The 21,037-nt window shown below is 35.5% G+C and overlaps 1 protein-coding gene across 6 annotated transcripts in view; it reads left to right on the top strand.

The window, feature by feature from the left end:
• REV3L (REV3 like, DNA directed polymerase zeta catalytic subunit) overlaps window positions 1-21,037 on the top strand; it is a 182,132-nt gene that overhangs the window by 4,144 nt on the left and 156,951 nt on the right. Inside the window, exon 2 of one of the 6 annotated variants that reach the window (XM_081828815.1) lies at window positions 5,596-5,723. The exons of the other annotated variants lie outside the window; for them this stretch is intronic. The gene's annotated coding sequence lies outside the window, so the exon portion shown is untranslated. The remainder of the gene's footprint in view (window positions 1-5,595; window positions 5,724-21,037) is intronic. 6 annotated transcript variants of the gene reach the window in all.

Here is a 21,037-nt window from a genome sequence, read left to right as displayed (position 1 = left end):
AATTGATCATTCTGAAATGCTATATAAATTTATGTAGTTGTTTAATAACCTCACTTCTTTTGTAAATTGGATTATTAACTAAGTTTGAGACGAATACAGTTTTGAAAAACCATAGCATTTATCAACAATTCAAATTACAACTAATTTCAACTAATTTCTCTAATAAAACTCTTGTTTGTTCATAGTCTTTTTTTTTTTTTGCTAAGCCATTTAAAAATATTTTAAGATCACATAATACCTATTTGATGTAATTACTAGAAAGGTTTTTCAGGAGCACTACTGAGATTTAGTGATTTACTACAAACAAAATTAATGACTTTATTTAGTAGGCATTTGGAGCCCTGAGTAGCAAATTTTGTTAGCTTTCTGTATTATATTTGATTTAAAATCACAATTAGTAAATCAGAGGATGAAGCAGGGCCCTCTTAAGTCTGGACACAGTAGAATCTGGTAATAGTGATTGGATTCATTCAGTGAACACTTAATGAGAACCTGCTATGTATATTGAGCTATTTTTGGTGTCATTATGAACAACTTTTACTCTAGACTCTCACAATATTGTAGAGATGACATGGGAATATAAGTCAAACATAGTTTGATTGGAGTATGACGGAAAATGTGTTTAAGAAAGCAAAGACTCAAAGGAGGACATGTCAGTGACCAACTAGCAGGCAAAAAGGGGAGTCAGGGAAGGCTTCATGAAGGAAGTATGGATTAAGTCATTTTTAAGGAATATCCAAATTCTGATAGAGGAACAGATACAAGGTAATTCACAAAGAGAAAACTGCTCTCGGCAGGGCAGCTTGGCAATACATATCATAACCCTTGAAATGTTTTTTGACCCAATAATTCTAGTTTTAGGGATTTTAATCTATGAATGTAAATCTTTTGGCAAAATCTGATTATCTTTTGAATCCATCTACTTCTTTTCATTATCCATCACCACCCTAAACTACTAGCATTTTTGGATGCATTTACAGTAGCCTCCTAATCTTGGCCTACCCCAATCCACTCTGTTCCCTTCTAATCTGTTTTCTACACTGTAATCAGAGGGATCTTTTCAAAATGCAAACCTGATTATATCACCCTACTACTTGACATGCTTCAGTAGCTTTCCATTGCATTTAGGATAAGGACAAAGCTACATGTCTTATGTGGTGACGTCTACATGTCTTACAAGGTCTTGCATATAGTCTGGCCCCTACCTTTCTATCCAGTCATGGCTTGAGCCATGTTCTTCTTGCCTTGCTCTTTGTGTTCCAGCCATATTGGCCTTATTTCAGTCCCTATTCTTGCCATGCTCCCTTCCACAATGATGCCTTTGTACCTGCTGTTCCCTCTGCCTAGAATGTTTTTCCTTTTCCTTCACCTAAACTCTGATTTATCTTTCCTCAGGGAAGCCTTCCCTATCAGACTCTCAAAACTCCATAAACTCTCCTTCATAACACTTGTTATAATTGTAATTGTATATATGTTGGAGATTAATGTCTGTTTTTCCCAATAACCTCCATAAATGCTGGTAATGTGTTCATTTCTGCTCACTATTATACAGTCAATACTTACCACAGTGCTTGAAAATCAAGCATTTTTGCAAGAATTAATCAGTAAATGATAGTCATCAACAGGGCACAACCTCAAATATTCAACAGTTGGGAAGTGGTTACATAAACTGGGCATATTCATATAGAACTAATGTCATTAAAATAACATTTTAGAAGAATATAAAATAATATAGGACAATGCTCAGTATATTATGTGAAAAAAATGAGTTTGCAAAATAGTCATTTATTAAAATGCATAAAAAATACACAAAAATATAAAGGTTGGTTATTTCTGAGAGATGTGTTTTGAATTTTTTAGATTTTCTTAGAGAATGTATTGATTTTATAATTTGAGAAAAAACTGTGTACAAAATTAAGGAAAAACTGGCTTTCTAGGTATGGTTCAGAAATACAGCAAAAGAGACTTGAAGTTCATACTGGGCTCCAAAATAAGTATCCACACAAATGCATGATTGTGTGATGATAGTATTGAACTTTATTATACAAATTCAGTTTAGGAACTGCAGAATGATTCTTACATTAAAGCAAGCCAGTAATTTCTGGCTTTTTTTTTTTTAATTATACCCATTCATACGTAAACTGATTTTAATTTTAAAATGTTTTGAGAAGTAGTGCGGTTTTGGCACATAGCAACAATGAAACAGAGTGGAGGCCAGAAACTGACTTAAATATAAATAAGAACTTTGTGAAAATGGATGCTACCTTTACCCATTAATATGGAAAAAAATTATTTAGTAAATAGTGTTGAGATAGCCAGTTAATCATCTGGAAAAATAAGAAGTTGGCTTCCAGATGAATCAGAAGATTTAAATGTGAAAAAAACCAAAACAAAACAACATAGGATAATTATTTTTAATATAATCTAGGAATGGCAAAGACCTTTCAAAGTATAAAACAGAGCTGGAGCCAGGTTGCTGATCTTTACAACATAAAAAAATAAATTCTGTATAGAGAAAAAAAATCTTAAACAGACTAGTAAAACTTATTTGTACACTTTTCACAAAGGACTAATGTCCTGTTAATATACAAAGAGCTCCTAGAAAATAATCTAGTAGACAAAATGAGCAAAGAGAATTCATATGAAAAGGTGTGCAATCTTATTTATAAAGGAGATGTAAATTAAAGCTACAACATACTATTTATCACCTATCAAATTAGGAACAATTGATTACATAGTATAACTTGGGGAGAATGAGAGGAAGAGGAAATGGGCATTCTCATATTGCTGGTGGGAATATAAACTTCATTTTCTATGGAAAGCAATTTGGAAATCATTTTCAAAATTAAAGATATGCATATATTTTGATCTAGCAATTTCATTCAAGGATTTTATCCTCAAATATTTTATATATGTATTAAATGAACATGTAAAAATATCTGTGGCAGCATTGTTTGTCATTGCAAAAAATTGGAAACCTAAGCATAAATCAGTTAGAGGAGTGGTTAAGTAAATAATGGTATATCTATTCAATGGAATACTAGGCAACCCTTAAAGTAACAAAGCAACACTGTGTACTGCAATGGTGCCACGTCTAAGATCTATTAAGAGAAAAAAAAGCAACATGTAAGACTCCCATGTATAGTATGCTGCCATTTGTGTGGTTTAAAAAATACATATAAAATATATATGTACTTGTGTGTATATCTCTGTGTGTGTGTGTGTGTGTGTTATAAATATCAAAGGATATATGAGAGTTTGGTAACAGTGGTTGCTTCCAGTGAAGGGAACTGGTAGCCTAGAGGACAAAGGTGGGAGACTGAATTTTTTTTTAGGATATTGTGGTAATTTTGGAATTTTTTTTACCATGTGCATGTGATACCTATTCAAAGTTTGGGTTTTTTTTAAGTTGTGTTTGAAGGAATTGGTAAAGAAGAACAAAAACAAAAGGCTGTAATAGTTGTGAACAGTTATCAAATGACTACTGCAATACTGTTTAATTTTAGATTTTGCTAGAGGTCTTCTAATTCAGAGCCTCCCGATGATATTATGTGGTTCACTGGAGGGTGGCCCTAGTGGAGTGGATCTAAAGGAAGGCTGTGGGGTTCCTTTAAGCAGGTACCATCATGAGCAATAACCTGCAGTTACTGCTCCTTTTGGTATTTTTAATGCATTAAAGATGTGCTTTATTACTTGGAATCTACTTCAGCTCGCCACAGAATACGCAGCTGCCTCTTGTGGAGAAGGGATCATGGAGCTACTACTATTGGAGTTTATATTCTGGGTGCCTGAGGAGCATGTTACACGGTGCAAGGTGTAGCCCAATGACAGTGAGAGCACAGGGTAGCAGGGATGTTGATTGCCCCAGGGAGCCCAGCTCTAGGCCTGAATTTCTGTATTCGCCTGTATTGGATCTCCTAGTCATGTGCATCTGATGTGTCATTTAGCTTGCTGCAAGGTGGCTGCCTAATAGTGCATGTATGTTTTGCAAAAATAAACATCGTTATTTTGAAATATTATTCTCGATGTGAAAAAGGCTGCATTTGAGATTCATTCATATTATTACAAACCTCATTTAAATGTGATAAATTTTTTTCACCAAGCACCATGTTGATGCTTCCAAATGCCCTTCTGTTGGTCTCTGTGCTGAACAGATATTATTTACAATGTGAAAAAGGTTGGGAAACACTGTTCTGGTCAAATCCTTTCATTTTATATAAAGAGAACTGAAATCTAGATAGGTAAGCTCAGGGATTTGTCCAGTGTCCTATAAGTTGTTTGTGTGGGCTAGGGGTGAAAACTAAGGATCTTGACTCTTAGCTCTCACTGCCTCACACTGTCCCCCCAAACCTGAGGGAAAATTGGAAGAAGGCATTGATAATTGAAAGGTGAACATACTGAACCTTGAAGGAATTATTAGAAGACCTGCATGTACACAGTTTAGAAATCTTTAAGGGCCTACTGTGTGTAATAGTGCTTAGAATCTTCCTGTAAAATAGGTTGTAGTGGGATTCGTTTTATAATGAGGTTTAAGGAGGTTGGGGTTAAACAGATTTCAAAGGATGTTGTCATTAGCCATAGACATTTCAAAGAAATACTCAGGAACTTACTAAGATATGGGGTATGGTATGTTGTATGTTAATTTGGTACCTGGCTGTCATTTTAACACCACAGTGATACTAAATAAGAGAGGAAATAATGGGAGTTCAGGTACAGTGAACTTTGGGTAAAATGTGTTAACTTAGAGTTTCCAGGTAAGATACAGATAGGGCAGGAGTAAGTGTCTTAGGCAATTAAAACAAAACTCCACTGTTTAAACGTAAAGTAGATACATTTTTGAGATTAAAACACATTATAAGTAAAAATACAACCCTCTTAATAACGGTCTATTTAATCTTTTGGTGTGTGGGTGTTTTTTTTGTTTTTTGTTGTTTTTGTTTTTGTCATTTAAATTTTTCAGATGACCTTCTGTGTTTCTTCCAGTTCTCTGTTGCTTTTTAAATATTTCTTTTTTTTTTCAATGAAAAATATTTTGTTGCTTAATTAGTATTGGCAAACTGGACTGTTTTCTGCAGCAGAAATTGAATGTATGCCTAGCAAAGTAAATTCTGAGAAAGGGTAGTAATTGTCATTGTAAATGTTAGGGTTTTTTTGGTCCAATTCTATTTTCTTTTTAGACGTTAGTTGTGGGAAAAACTAAGAATTTGAGGTCAATTTCCTTGGGGGTAGTTATTTAATTTTCTTTGGGTTGAGAGAGCATTTACTATATAAACGATTCAAATAATAAAAGAAAGCGTGTTACCTCAAAAATGCTTGTGTAATAAATAACAATATAACAAGAGTTTTCTATTTTTCTTCCATTTATTACAATTACCAAGGAAGTATAACCATAATTAAAGAAATATCTTATTTTGCATATATATTTACACTTCAAAGTAATTTATATATTAAATTAGGTTTTGTTTGAGATGGTGAAATGAAAAGTTTTGTAAATAAGAATACATGTTGATATGTGAAAAAATGTGAAGTTAAAACATGTTGGCATACTCCTAGTTTCTCAGAACAAGAAAATGACTAATCTAAATTTCATTTCAGAATAAAAACCAAGACAAGCCACATAAAAGCAACCTAAAAATTAAACTGTCATCATATTATTTGTTTTAAAACTATGGAATAATATATCTGAGGAAGATTTCTCTCAAAATTGTTTTTCTCAATTTCAAGTAAGTAATTTATTTTGGTTAATATATTGGGGATGAGGGGGGTTGGGGGTAAGCCTTGGCATTGAAGTTGATAAATCCTACTCATCCTTAAAAGTAACAACTCAAATATTAACCTCTTTGAAGCCTTTTGTGACTCCTTTGCCCATTCTCAAAAGGTTATCTCTTTGGCTTCCCATAGTCTTAGCCCCCTTTCACATTGGTGATAAAGGACTTACTACATTTAGTGTTGTGTTTGTCTGTAGGCATGGTTACATGGCACCCTTGTGTGCCTCCCTGCCCCCCCGCCCCCAATACCTGTTAGACTGTCTTCTGCTGAGAGACCCTGGTCAAGTTATTTTACTTAAGTGAGCCCTAATTTCCTCCTCTGTAAAATGAGTTCTAATAATTTTTACCTCATTGGATTATTATGATTAAACAATAATCAGCAAATGTGTGGCATGATATCAATATAAGTGTTACTTTCTTTACTCTTCTAACTCCAGAATCTGCCACATTATTTCATATATACTAAGATTAATTATTAATTTCTCAGAATAGGGCAAACTAAAGTACCTGTACATTGTGGTGTAAAGCTTTTTGTAGTTCGTCACTACCTCTTACGTCTTCAGGCTAGGTAATTACCTGTTTGAAATACTTTTTAAAGAGTTGACTTTTTTATAAATACCCGTTAGGCCTGATTTTTCTTTTTTAACTGTTGATCTATAGAGAGAAACAAAAGTGTCCAGGCCTGATCTTGGCCTTGAAAAAGGGCAATGTTAAGCCATTGATTCAAGGAGTAACTATAATTTTCCAATGCTGCAGATTAGGTTAAGTTTATTTCTTCTGAAAGAGCCTTATTTTCCAAAGCCTTCAGTAGTGCCTTCTTTATTAAAGACGGTGGTAGAAAGAATTAAAAGTATGTGTGCCAGAGGTCACAAAGGTGATAACAGGATTTATTGCTCTCTTGTTTTTGCCATTTGTGAATTCATAAAACACAAAAATTGAAGCCATTGGTTTTTAAACTTATTTAGGATTGTGGAATGTGGACCAAATGAATTCATTATTGCCTGGAGTTTTGATTTCTTCACCATATTTTCCCTATATGTATTCCCAGGTTTGGTTTGGTTTTTTTGTTTTGTTTTGTTTTTAATAACATTGTCTTTTAATTTTTTTCTTGAAGTCATTAGATTTTCAAATTAATTTTGATGACTCCTTGGTTGATGATGCTTAATGATTTTAAAATAGAAGCCAGGTTAGTCAAAAGACACTACTTTTAAGTCGTTTTACTAACAGATTATAGGCCATTTATTGACCCCTTACTATGTACTCAGTTCTAAGTGAGTGTTTTAATCTTTACAACAACTCTATAAAATGGGTACTATTATCCCCATTTTACAGTTGAGGAAATGAGGCTTGGAGAGGTTAATTAATTTTTGCCTGAAGTTATTCAGCATATATTTACCTCATAGCATGTGAGGATTAAAATGAGGGAATGTGTATTAGCCTAAACAGAAGAAGCAGAGAAGCAAAATCTGAGATTTTGTAATTTGATAATAGCCATTATTGAGACATGACCGTGACCATGAATATATTCTTATTCACTTTTGTGTGTGTATCATAGTATACCCTGCTACTCTGTACTGACCCTTTTTTTCCTGAGCAGTATTAAGTCTCTCAAATTCATGTTCCCATTTGGACTGGATTGTTTTGTTTTATGTATATGTGCTTATAAGGTGATAGTGGGACTTGACTATAATATCAGTCTGATACAAAATATCTTTATAAGTTTAGTTTGATTAAACAAGTAGTATATGAATATATTCTCATTGTGAAATTTAACAAACAGAAACAGGTAAAACATAAATCCACTTGTATTGGTTTTTGCATAACCTCCCCAAAACGTAGTGGTATAAAATAAGCTATTTGTTAGCGTATGATTCCGGGATGGGCTCAGTTAAGCAATTCTGCCCCTGCTGGTGGCTGGGCTGCTTATATGGTGCGGTCAGCTGAGAGGTCAGCAGGAAGGCGGTTGATCTAGGATGGCTTCATTCATATGTCTGGATATTGGTGCCAGCTGTTGGCTAGGGTCGTGGAGTGCCATGTGTCTCCAGCAGGCTGGCCTTCCGCTGGAGGCAGTAGTAGTAGGGTTTATGGAAGCAGAAAGTGAAGGCAAGCCCCGTATATTTTATCTTGTTCCATGGCCAAAGCAAAACATGGCAAAGCTCAGGGCAGTGTGGAAAGGGTTTCCTAAGAGTGTGTGACTCATTAGGGGGCCATTATTGCAATAATCTATACCACTGTTGCTGGCTGACTCCTTTTTCAGGAAACATTTGTCAGTGTGTCGGTGCCCTACTCTTGAAAAAGTATAGTATTTAAAAATTCATTCAATTCAGATAAATTTAGCTAATTCCTTGTTCTTATTTTATTCCATTCTCATCATTGCTCAGCGTCATTCCTGGTCCCATTTAATCAACAAATATTTACTGAGCCCCCACTAAGTGCACAATAAGGTATCAGGTGGGCAGCAGATGGGGCAGGATTACTGTGTTCATCATCCAAGTTTCTTAAACTTGCCTACCTATCTGCTCTATTATATGAACAAGATTCTATAAAAGCAGGCAATTACAACTTTTCTGAAAATGACCAACAGCCCACATAAGATAGAATATATCTTGTGTACTATATTTTTTAAATGTCTTACAAGAATATTTTCAAGAGAAGAAAAAGTGTAACACAGGTTGTTTTGATCTGTACTCCCACCAGCAATATGAGACTTTTTCCATCTCCTCACCAAGATTATGTTCTCAAATGTTTTGATCTTTGCCAATCTAATGGATAAAAACATAGATCTCCGTGGTTTTAATTTGCATTTCTTTTATTACAAGTGAGATTGAGTGTCTTTCCATATGCTTGAGAGCCAGTTGTATTTCTCTTTCAGTGTACTACATGTTTATCTTTTATCCACTTTCCTTTTTTGGGTCTTGGTCTTTTGTTTATTGATTCCAAGGAGCTCTTCATATAATAGGAAAATTGGTCTCTGTGAATTGACTTTCAAATATCTTTTACCAGTTTGTTTATTCTTAGGGTAAATACATTTTATTTAAATATTTTTTTCATTTTATAAAGAACTTTTATACCTTAAATGAGGCTTTAGATTACATTTAGTTGAAGTTAGTTTTAAATATTAATCATGGGAATAGAAGAAAAAAATAGTGACTTTATCACTTCTTATTTAGAGAACTTAGTTTAAAATGCTGTGACTTAAAATGAACAATTTCAGAAGGATCCTATTTTTTATTTACTTTTTTTTTTTTTTGGTTCTATCCTGAAACCACCCCTTTTGGGGCTATTTCTAGATGATTAGACTGTGTAGCATAGGTGGAAAAAATTTTATGTTACTTAGAATGACTTGATAATGTTGCTTTGAGTCTTGTCCAGTTCAGTTTGTGTGTGTGTGTGTGTGTGCACGCATGCGTGCACGCAGTGTGTACAACACATACATGTAGTAGTAGTGGTTCAAGCAGTGCTCTGACTCATAGCTCTTTACCTATTCAGCCAGACTTTACCTAATCAATCAGATAGCTACATTAAGGTGGCTAGATTAGGCTAGCCTTTACTCAGTGGGCCAGATAGAGGAAAGACAACGGACTCTGACCTTTTTTGAGAAGGCGGTAATGCTGCCCACAATCCAAACAATGGCCTACGTTTTTAATAAGATTGTAGGGAGCTAGGAAGACGGTAGCAGAGGCATCTATGACCTCCTCTGCGGCATTTGACATTGTGAAATACTTCAGTTTTTCCCCTTCGCGTCTGTGTAAAAAGGGATTAGAAAACCGTGAGGCTATAGAGATGAGTGTGTTTTGAGTCATTTAATGTAGTTTTCAGAAGTTTTTAAAGTTGGCAAACCCTTCATACATAATTTTACCCAGCAGCATCCAAAAAAACAAGAATCCTTACGTGATTTATAGTGGGGAATGGTAGAAAACCAGTTTTTGCCATGCTTTAGTTTTTAATTTTTCAAAGTTGTTGAAGTGTTCTTTAGGATCTATTATATCATCAATATCTTTATGGAAGTTTCACTGACAATTAAAAAGTTTTCTAGATGGTAACTATAATTAAATCATAGTGACCATAATTGTCAAATCACTGTTGTATACCTGAAACTAGGTATACATATTGTATGTCGGCTATACTTCAATAAAAAATGTTTTCCATTTATTTGATACAAAATTGTGTGGACATACTATTTCCTTGACTAAAGGAAATGTTAACATTTCTGAGGTTGTAATACATCTTACAATGTATGCATTTAATACAGTAATTTTCCCTCTGAGAAGTTGATATTAAACTGATGGGATATCTTCTACTATATGACCTCCTAAAGAAAATATGACATTTCATAATTTGTTTTCATCCTCTCTACACTTATTTTTTTATGTAATATGTCATGGAATGAAATTGCTTCCCACTTCATTTTGTTCTTCATTTTTGCCTTGCATCTCTAATTGTTTTAACTTGTATATTTTGATGTTGAGTTATTTGGCACATAAAACTTCATAACTAACAGATCTTTTATGGCAGTGCTTTTCAAACTGTTTGTGGTTAAGAATCAGTTTTTCCCTGATACTTCTTTAAAATATATTAGAAGTGAATTAGAAAAATGAAACAAGAAAGAAAAACCAAGAAGCAAAATACAAGCTTCCTTTTTTTATTATTATATTAAACAGGTATACAATTCCCCTATCAGATTGCTGTTAAGAGTTTCTAAATGCTTACTTTCAAGTTTTGTACTTGTCCTGTTCCAGACCTATAACAAACAGCTAGTTTATGGACCACGTTTGAGTAGCTCTGTGAACATCTTTTTTTCATTTTAAAGAGACCCTTTCTTCTTGAAACCTACTTCTTGTCCCACATCAAAGTTGTTATTCCTATTTCCTTTTAGTATTACTATTTCCATGATACTATCATTGCCTATCACTATTTTTAATCTTTTTTTATGTCATTTCATTTTTTTAACCCTATCTGAAGATCTTTCCAACAGAAAGGTTTTAAACAATAAAAATTTGTTATAATTGATTTTTTCTCCTATAATTTTATACTTTTTAAAAATTTGTTTTACTCTTTCTTTTCTTTTTGCAATGTTAGACTGTTTTATGTGTTTTTTTAAAAAAAATAGATGCAGGGCTCCTGGGTGGCTCAGTCGTTAAGCGTCTGCCTTCGGCTCAGGTCATGATCCCAGGGTCCTGGGATCGAGCCCCGCATCGGGCTTCCTGCTCTGTGGGAAGCCTGCTTCTCCCTCTCCCGCTCCTCCTGCTTGTGTTCCCTCTCTCACTATGTCTCTGTCAAATAAATAAATAAAATCTTAAAAAAAAATAAAAAAAAAAATAAAAAAATAGATGCAGAAATCATCTTAAAAGCTTATATATAGAAATTTAGTTGTAATTATAAAATTTAAGAACAAATCAAAAATATTGTCTTTTGGGGTACCTGGGTGGCTCAGTCGTTGGGTGTCTGCCTTCGGCTCAGGTCATGATCCCAGGGTCCTAGGATCGAGCCCCGCATTGGGCTTCCTGCTCCACAGGAAGCCTGCTTCTCCCTCTCCCACTCCCCCTGCTTGTGTTACCTCTCTCACCATGTCTCTGTCAAATAAATAAATAAAATCTTTAAAAAAAAATTGTCTTTTATGTAATAGAAGAATTTAGCTTATTTTAGCGTTTTACACTCTCGGCTTCCCAAGTTAATCTTTAACTTAAAAATGTTGAATAAACTATGTATCTCCTCTTTGAAAAAATTTTTAGCTTCTGTATTTCAGTAGAACAATTTGGACTCAACTCTACATATTAATTTGGTATGGAGTACCATCACTAGTCTGTTTATACCATACCTCTTATACCCATGCTTGAGTTCCAATTTAAATTTCCTTCTTTTGGTTGCCACAAATATGTTTTTAGGTACTATTTTTCAGGAGATATTCATGTGGATTACTTTTTCTGAACACTTGAATATCTGATAATGGCTTTTTGTTGCATGCATGTGTTAGTGACAGCATGGTTCAATATTGTATTCATGTGCTCAGACTTTTTCTTTATAATTCTCTAGCCATTATTCTAGTCTCTTTTACTTTTGACTGGGACAAAAAAGTCCTTTTGATGTAGAGATGCTGGTGCTTTTTATTTGGGGATAGTTTTCTATTATACCTTTGAATATTGCTTTCATTTCATTTGTTAAGGCTTTTTTTTTTTAATTAAATAACCTGTTATTGGTAGATTGGTTCATATTTCTTTTTTATACTGGTCTTCCAGTGGACTTTTGGTGATTTCAACAGTGATGGAAGCTAATGTAACATCCAGAATGGAGAGAGCTGTGCTGTATCGGTTAGTGTTTTTAGGTGTGAAACATTCCCTGGGTGTGATAACTCTTGAGCAAGTCTGTTTTGAGGCTTAGGAAACTGTCCATGGGACTGGAGATAGTGCTTGCTGTTTGGTATTCCTAACCTAGGGTAGTTATGGCACCAGTCCTCATGATCTCATCCCCTGGTACTTTACCTGCTACCTGGGGAGAGCCAAAGAATATCTGCTGAATTGCTGTGAAGACTCCTGATGAAGAGTAACTACTTCACACTCCCTTGCTCGCACATTGTTTCATATTTTATATCCTATAAGTATAACCACATGGTCTTCTTGAGTCATGTGAGTCTCAATGTCTATTTGGACCTTAAGCGTTATATATGTATTTCATGATTTTATTATTTTTGGCTTGTTTTTAATACTTGCTGAGTGAATCTGTATTTATTGCTTATTCTTTTTGTAAGCATTTCAAATTATAAATATGTAACATAGTCTCTATATATCTATGATATAGATTAGTATGTGTAAAGAATATAACAAATACCTGTTTTAATACCTACGGTAAGACATAGAATGTTACAGTATTGAAGTATTTGATTGCCTCCTTCTCTCCTATCTGATAATTTTGGTTAATCATTTCCTTGCTTTTCTTTATAGTTTTACCTCATATGTATATATCCCTAAACAATAGATTGTGTGGTTTTATCTTTTTGGAACTATTTGTGTGTGCTTGTTCTGCAGTGATTTTTTTTTCTCCCAACATTATGTTTTGGACATCATCCATGTTGAATTATATAGATGTAGTTCATTCATTTTCACTGTTGTATAGTATTGCCTTATATGACTATACCATAATTTTATTTTTCCATTCTCCTATCTTTGGACATTTGAGTTGTTTCCTGTTTTTATCCCTAATTACAAACAATGCTGTTATGAAAAGTGTTGTGCATGTCTTCTAGTGCATGTATGTAAGAATTTATATGTTTATACTAGGGGTAGTAGAATTGCTGAGGTTGAGTGTGCACATGTCTCCTTTACTAGGTAATGCCAATTGTTTTCTAAAGTGGTTCTACCAAACTATATTCCCACCAGCAGTGTGTGAGAGTTCTGATGTTCTACATCATCACCAACATTTAGAATTGTCAGACTTCTTAAGTTCTAAATTAATTCTTATAGGTATAAATGATATCTCATTGTGAGTTTGTATGTTTTCTCTCACTACTATAAAGTTGAATTTTTCCATATGTTTATCATCTGCTTGTTTCACCAAATATTGAGAGATGTGTTGAAGTCTCCAGCTTGTGGATTGTCTGTTTCTCTTTTAGTTCTATCAGTTTTTGTTTCATGTATTTTGAAGCTTTGTTAAGGCCTTATAGATTTAGGATTATTATGTCTTCTTGGTGAGGTGGCCTCTTTATCCCAAGCAGGATTCCTTGTTATGAAATCTTCCTTGTTTTTAATATAGCCATTCCAGCTTTTTTTGATTAGTGTTTACAGGAAACATCAAGAATTTGAAGGGCCTGAAATTTTACCTTCTTGAAAGCTGTCAGGTTAACTTGCCACAAATTTTCATAGATGCTGGCAGTAGACATGAGATTCCTGGATCTCCATTTTATTGACTATTAATAAGGTGGAACTGCAGATGGGAGATGGTTGCAGGTAAAGTACTGAGAAGTCTGTTCAAAAACTGCTACCACAGAGACCCATGGGGAATTGTCTCCCAGCATATCTTTTTTTTCATCCGTTTACTTTCAGCCCATTTATACTTTTATATGGGTTTCTTGTAGAAAGCATATAGCATTTAGTTGGGCTTACTCATTTAGTCTAATAATCTGTCTTTTCATTAGTGTGTTAAGATTGTTTATGTTTAATTAGTAATACGGTTGGACTAAAAATCTACCACTGCTAGCTGTTTTCTATTATTGTCCTTTGCTTCGTTTTTCCTCTTTTGGATTACTTGGATATTTTTTCTTTCTTTTCTCTCCACTATTTGCTTATTTATTTATACCTTTTGAAATTAATTTAGTGGCAGCCCTAAGGTTTGAAATATACGTTTGTAACTAACCAAAGTCTTCCATCATATAACGGTATATAATTTCATATGTACTCTAAGGATTCCAAATTCTTCCTGTTTATCTTTTGTGCTTTTGTTATACATTCTACTTTTATTTTTTTTTTTTTTAAAGATTTTATTTATTTATTTGACAGAGAAAGACACCGCGAGAGAGGGAACACAAACGGGGAGTGGGAGAGGGAGAAGCGGACTCCCCGCTGAGCAGGGAGCCCGACGCGGGACTCGATCCCGGGACTCCAGGATCATGACCTGAGCTGAAGGCAGTCGCTTAACCAACTGAGCCACCCAGGCGCCCACGTTCTACTTTTATATATGCTATCAACATATAATATGTTGCTACTATTTTTGCTTTAGACAGTTATCTTTTAAGAGCAATTACAAATAGGGATGCCTGGGTGGCTCAGTTGGTTAAGCGTCTGCCTTCAGCCCGGGTCATGATCCCAGGGTCCTGGAATCAAGTCCCACATCAGGCTCCTTGCTTAGTGGGGAGCTGTTTCTCCCTCTGCCTGCTGCTCCCCTTGCTTATGCATTCTCTCTCTCTCTGTCTCACACATAAATAAATAAAATCTTTTTTTTTAAAAAAAGCAATTAGAAATAAATGAAGTTTTGTATTTACTTTCATTTATGTCAGTTCTGGTGTTGTTGATTTCTTTGTGTGGATCCAAGTTTCTGTCTGGTATTATATTCCATCTGTGTATTTTTTTTTTTTTTTTAAGATTTTATTTATTTATTTGAGACAGAATGAGAGACAGAGAGCATGAGAGGGAGGAGGGTCAGAGGGAGAAGGAGACTCCCTGCCGAGCAGGGAGCCCGATGCGGGACTCGATCCCGGGACTCCAGGATCATGACCTGAGCCGAAGGCAGTCGCTTAACCAACTGAGCCACCCAGGCGCCCACCATCTGTGTATTTTTATAAAATATTTTTGCTGAGGGGATGCCTGGGTGGCTCAGTCGGTTGAGCATCTACCTTTGGCTCAGGTCATGATCCCAAGGTCCTGGGATCGAGTCCCATGTTGGACTCCTTGCTCTGCGGGGAGCCTGCTTCTCCCTCTGCTTGCCGCTCCCCCTGCTTGTGCGCTCGCTGTCTCTCTCTCTGACAAATAAATAAAATCTTCAAGGGCGCCTGGGTGGCTCAGTTGGTTAAGCGACTGCCTTCGGCTCGGGTCATGATCCTGGAGTCCCGGGATCGAGTCCCTCTCCCACTCCCCGTTTGTGTTCCCTCTCTCGCTGTGTCTTTCTCTGTCAAATAAATAAATAAAATCTTTAAAAAAAAAAAAAAAAGTAGAACGTATAACAAAAGCACAAAAGATAAACAGGAAGACAAACAGGAAGTCTGCTTCTCCCTCTCCCGCTCCCCCCTCTTGTGCTCTTTCTCTCTCTCACTCTCTCTCTCAAATAAATAAAAATCTTTAAAAAAAAAAAAAAGAAAAGAAAATCTTCAAAAAAAAATATTTTTGTGAGTATAGAGTTGTGGATTGCCTTTTTTTTTCTTTTTCCTTTAAAAAGATACCACTCTGTTGTCTGGCTCATGTAGTTTTGCTATAATTCTTATCTTTGATTCTCTGTAAAGTGTCTTTTTTTTTTTTCTTTGTCTTTGTATGATTTGCCTTTCCTTTTTTTTTTTTTTAAGTTTTTATTATTTATTTGAGAGAGAGAGAAAGAGAATGAGCAGGTAGAGGGAGAGGGAGAAGCAGACTCCCCAATGAGCAGAGAGCCTGACATGGGGCTCGATCCCAGGACCCTGGGATCATAACCTGAGCTGAAGGCAGACATTTAACAGAGCCACCCAGGTGCCCCGATCTGCCTTTACTTTTGAACATGATGTGCCTATTTGCTTTTGCTTGGTGCTCTCTGAACTGCTTGGTTCTGTGGTTTGGTATCTTTTATTTAATGAGGAAACCTCTCAGCCATTATCTCTTCATGTATTTCTTTTTAACTGTTTTCTCCTCTCTGTGTGATTTCAGTTAAATGGATGTGAGACCATAAGATACTGTCTCATAGCTCTTAAATGATTCATTATGGGTTTTATCTTATTTTCCCCTACTCTTTTTTTTTTCTGATATGAGATTTATCTTTTAGGGAGATTTCTTTGATAATAGTTGTTGCTCTTCCTGAAGTATTGATATTTCAGAAGGTGAAGCTATAGTAGAAAGGCATGTATATATATATATATTTTTTTGGCATGTCCTGCGGGCTTTCAGATTATTAGTAGAAGTTAATAATAAGTTATGTCCCAACTAAAAAACAGTCTGATTAGATTTAAGGACCATGAGATATGGCCCAGGATTATGGCTATTGTTGTGGAGATAGAATTTAATGTAATAATTCAATCTAAAGTATGTTTAATTTTATGTTTTATATGTCTTATTTTTCTGTGTTAATCACTTGAAATTCACTGGATTTTCATTCTGAATTATGCCTCAGTTATTGTAATAGTACATATTTAATTTGGCATAAAAATTAATTGTACAAATTATCAAGTAGCTTGACCCAGATATGTTTATTTTACTCACCTAGGACTATGTAGAATTAAATAGACATGAGAAAGACAAGAAATCAATATTAGTATTTTGGTTTTTTTTGTGGTCTGTTAACTGAGAAGGTGTTTTGGAAGTGAAGATGGGATATGCCTTTTGTTTTTTTTTAAAGATTTTATTTAGTTATTTATTTGTCGGGGAGAGAGAGCACAAGCAGGGGGAACGGCAGGCAGAGGGAGAAGCAGGCTCCCCACTGACCAAGGAGCCTGATGCAGGGCTTGATCCCAGGACTCTGGGATCATAACCTGAGCCTAAGGAAGACACTTAACCAACTGAGCCATCCAGGCATCCCAGTGGGATGCCTTTTATGAGACTGACGCGCTGCCTACTGCGCTAAGGAGGCAGGTTGGGATGCCTTTTAAAGGAGAGGTCTTTTTATGCATGGAAGCTTCAAGATCACTAAAAATTAATAAACCAACTAATATAAATTAAACTTAGAAATTTCAAAGTGTGGGAAAGTTTTTTTGAGTACATATACTTTGAATTATCAAAAGTGATAAATGAGATCTCCCTAGTTTTGACAAAATTACATGGTAAATGAATAAAAAGGAATGTTATCTCAAAAGGAAAGTAAGATATGCTTCTAATTTTTTTCATTTACATCAATTGAGGTGTGTCAGATTTACTGAAGAATCTTTGGATATGTGTGACTCAAGAATCTAACTTTTAATTATTAAAAAAAAAAAAAATCCTGACTTTTGAAATCTGAGGTTTAATGGGTATTAGTATAAAAAAAAAAAAAAAGATGTTAGGGGTGCCTGGGTGGCTCAGTCATTAAGCATCTGCCTTCGGCTCGGGTCGTGATCCCGGGCCCTGGGATCGAGCCCCGCGTTGGCTCCCTGCTCAGCAGAGAGCCTGCTTCTCCCTCTCCCACTCCCCCTACTTGTGTTCCCTCTCTCGCTGTGTGTCTCTCTGTCAAATCTTTAAAGAAAATAAAAATTAAAAAAGATGTTAGGGGGAACTGGTTCATTATAAGCATTTTTTATGTGAGCTCAGCTTTACGTAATAAGATTCCTTGTCATGATACATTAAACTTTTTCATGGAAAGGAAAAATGTTTTGTTTGACCCGTGTTTCAGTAGCTGGCAGATTTTGAAATGGGGACATCTCCAAGTTGATAATGGACACTAGCCACATAAAAGGGCAAGGAGCCAAATGCATGAAACATTTTCTTTTTTGGCAGAAAGCTCCAGTATATGCAGATTCTTTTTAAAAATTGAAGTAAACCTGATCATGGGCAGTTTCTTGTTTAGTGTGTTGAACTCCCACCACAGCCCCGGCATGTAACTTGAGAACAGAGGGTCAAGCTTTTGTTGACAACTATGACACTTTCTGGCTCTACTTCTGCAATTGTAGAATCAGAACAGGGAATTGTTTTTCCTCTGATAAAAAGGAAGACTCTGAATTACTTAAATGCAATTGGAACCCTGATCCTACACATACATACACACACACATAAAAGTGTAGATGCGGGGCGCCTGGGTGGCTCAGTCGTTGGGCGTCTGCCTTCGGCTCAGGTCATGATCCCAGGGTCATGGGATCTAGCCCCGCATCGGGCTCCCTGCTTCGCAGGAAGCCTGCTTCTCCCTCTCCCACTTCCCCTGCTTGTGTTCCCTCTCTCGCTGTGTCTCCCTCTGTCAAATAAATAAATAAAATCTTTAAAAAAAAAAAAGTGCAGATGCATAGTGTTCTTTTATCCTGACATGTTTTTCTCAGTAATTATTCTTGGATACATTGTAGATCTTTGGTAAATATTTATGGAAAAAATGAATTATTTCTTTATATATTGTCTTAAACAGATGACAAATCTTTACATGTAGATTGTGGACTTTCAAATCCATTCTCTGTGCATTTCCATTGTTACTACTTTAATTGAGGTCTCATTATATTTGCTTGGACCATCGTAATATTCTCTCAGCTTGTCTTTGAATTCCCCTCTTTTCAGATTCAGCCCTTATAATGTCACTAGTGATCTTTCTAAAACCCAGATATTTTCCAAATGATGACATACTGACAGTGGTACAGGAGAAACTACGTGAAAAATTGCTAATAACCTCAGTGTTAAAAAAATGAAGGATAGGGACGCCTGGGTGGCTCAGTCACTTAAGCGCCTGCCTTAGGCTCAGGTCATGATCTCAGGTCCTGGGATTGAGTCCCACATCGGGCTCCTTGCTCAGCGGGAGCCTGCTTCTCCCTTTGACTGCCGCTCCCTCTGCTTGTGCTCTCTCTCTGACAAATAAATAAAATCTTTTTTTTTAAATCTTAAAAAAAAAATTTTTTTAAATGAAGGATAGTTACATCTATATGATGTATATGGTCATCAAAAATCTGACTAAGAAATAATATAAAGGGAAAGTGTTCACTTGCTGGCTAAGTGAAGAAAATATGCTTCAGAATAGTCTGTACAGTATGATCCTTCTGTTTAAGAGTGTATATAATATAAACATTAGAGAAATAATAAAACAGAATATGAAGGTGGTAGATTTAAGTAATGTTTTTCTTTTTTGTGCTTTTTTATATCTTATAAAAGCAGGTATTACTTTATAACTAGGGGGAGAATTAATAAAACATATAATCTATTCATATAATCTTCTCTTTGAAAGCCATTATGAGCGTCCCATATTCTACAGGGGTATTTCCCAAAAAATAGTCCATGGATATGCCTGTTTGAGAATCACCTGGGGTACTCATTAAAAATACAGATTCCTGAGGCCCATCCCAGACATATGCAGTTAAAACCTCTGGGGTTGTCTAGGAATGTGTACTTCTGGCAAGTGCCACCAATGATTCCTATATATTCTAAAGTTTTGAAACTGGCCTACAGTATAGAATAAAACTCTGGATGACTTTTCCATGATCTGATACCTCAGTGCCTTCCCAGCCTCATCTTATTCTTCCCCAGGCACTTTGCTCTTTAGTCTGAACTGCTTGCTCTTCCTCAGATGCATATCTCATGTCTCTGCATGTACTTTTAGCGTAAGGAAAGCAGGGACTCTGGCTGTCCTGGGTGTGGAGTGCTGGGGATAGTGTTGCCCCTCATTAAATGTTTGATGAATGAATGTATACCATTCCTCTGGATGAAATGACGATGTCCATTCAGTGAATTCTTCCTATTTTAAAATGTCCTGAGACATCACCTCTTGTGAAGTGCTTTTGACTTTGCTCAGAGTTAATTAATCCTTTGTGCCACCATTGTACTTGTACTTCTGTTAGAGCTGTTATCACACTGACATGCAAGTTGTTGTTATTGACTTGTCTGACTTCCCTATTAGAGTGTAAGTTTCATGAGGGCGGATTAGTATGCTGCCAGTCTTTGTGTCCTCAGTGCTTGGTGCCTAGATATGCAATAAAAAGTGGTAGAAAAAAACTCATGATGGAAGGACAAATATTCTATGATTCCACTTATGTGAGGTATGTAGAATAGTAATATTCATAGAGAAAGAAAGTAAATGAGTGGTTATCAGGGGCTGGGGAAGGGATAAATGGGGATTTATTGTTAAATGGGTGCAGAGTTTCAGTTTGGGATGATGAAAATGTTCTAGAGATGGATGGTGATAATGGTTACACAATAGTGTGAATGTGCTTATTAATATCACTGACTTGTATGCTCAAAAAGTTAAAATGGTAAGTTTTATGTATATTGTAACATACACACAAACCACCTCATGAAGGTGAAGACCTTGGTTATTCATCAGCTTTGTTCTCTACAGTTCCTAACATTGTTTTGTTTCATTGTTTAATTGTGTTTTCTTTTGATTTTAAAGATGTTTGAAATTAAGTCAAATGTATCGAGAAAGCCCATAGGAAATTCTATAACAAGTCAACAGAATTTATAAAGAGGAAAACCTAGCATATTGCTTTTTAAAAATCACATATTTAAAGAAAATATATTACAAATAGTAATTAAAATTGAAGTGGCTGTCACCTACTACAAACCAGATAGTGGTGAAACAGAAGCAATATGGCATCATGGAACTTCAAATTTGATACGGTCAAAGGATCTTTTTTTTTTCTTTGCTTAGAATTGTCTCCTTACTCAAGTCCAGGGTGATTGGCAAGCAATACATTGAGTACCTTGGCAGTATCCTAAGTGGTTTTTGTAGATGAGCTCCTTTGAGCTGCTTGCATCTCCATGAAGTAATGATGATTCTGTGTTTCCATAACAATCATATATGCTATTTAATACTATTCACTTGGAGCTATTGCAAACCTAGTCTGTGTGTGGTGTGTGTGCGCACACATTCCTTCTAGTACAGTGGTTCTTTCTGATTCAGTTTGCAAAATAATTTTTTTTTAAGGCGGGGGGACAGAGGGAGAGGGAGAGAGAGAGAGAATCTTAAGCAGGTTCCACACCCACCACAGAGCCTGATGCAGGGTT

The sequence above is a fragment of the Leptonychotes weddellii genome, chromosome 8 (assembly GCF_054177405.1).
Source record: "Leptonychotes weddellii isolate Sample4059 chromosome 8, ASM5417740v2, whole genome shotgun sequence".
NCBI lineage: Eukaryota > Metazoa > Chordata > Mammalia > Carnivora > Phocidae > Leptonychotes > Leptonychotes weddellii.
Note: the sequence above shows the minus strand (reverse complement) of the source record. Positions and strands in the feature narration are given on the sequence as shown.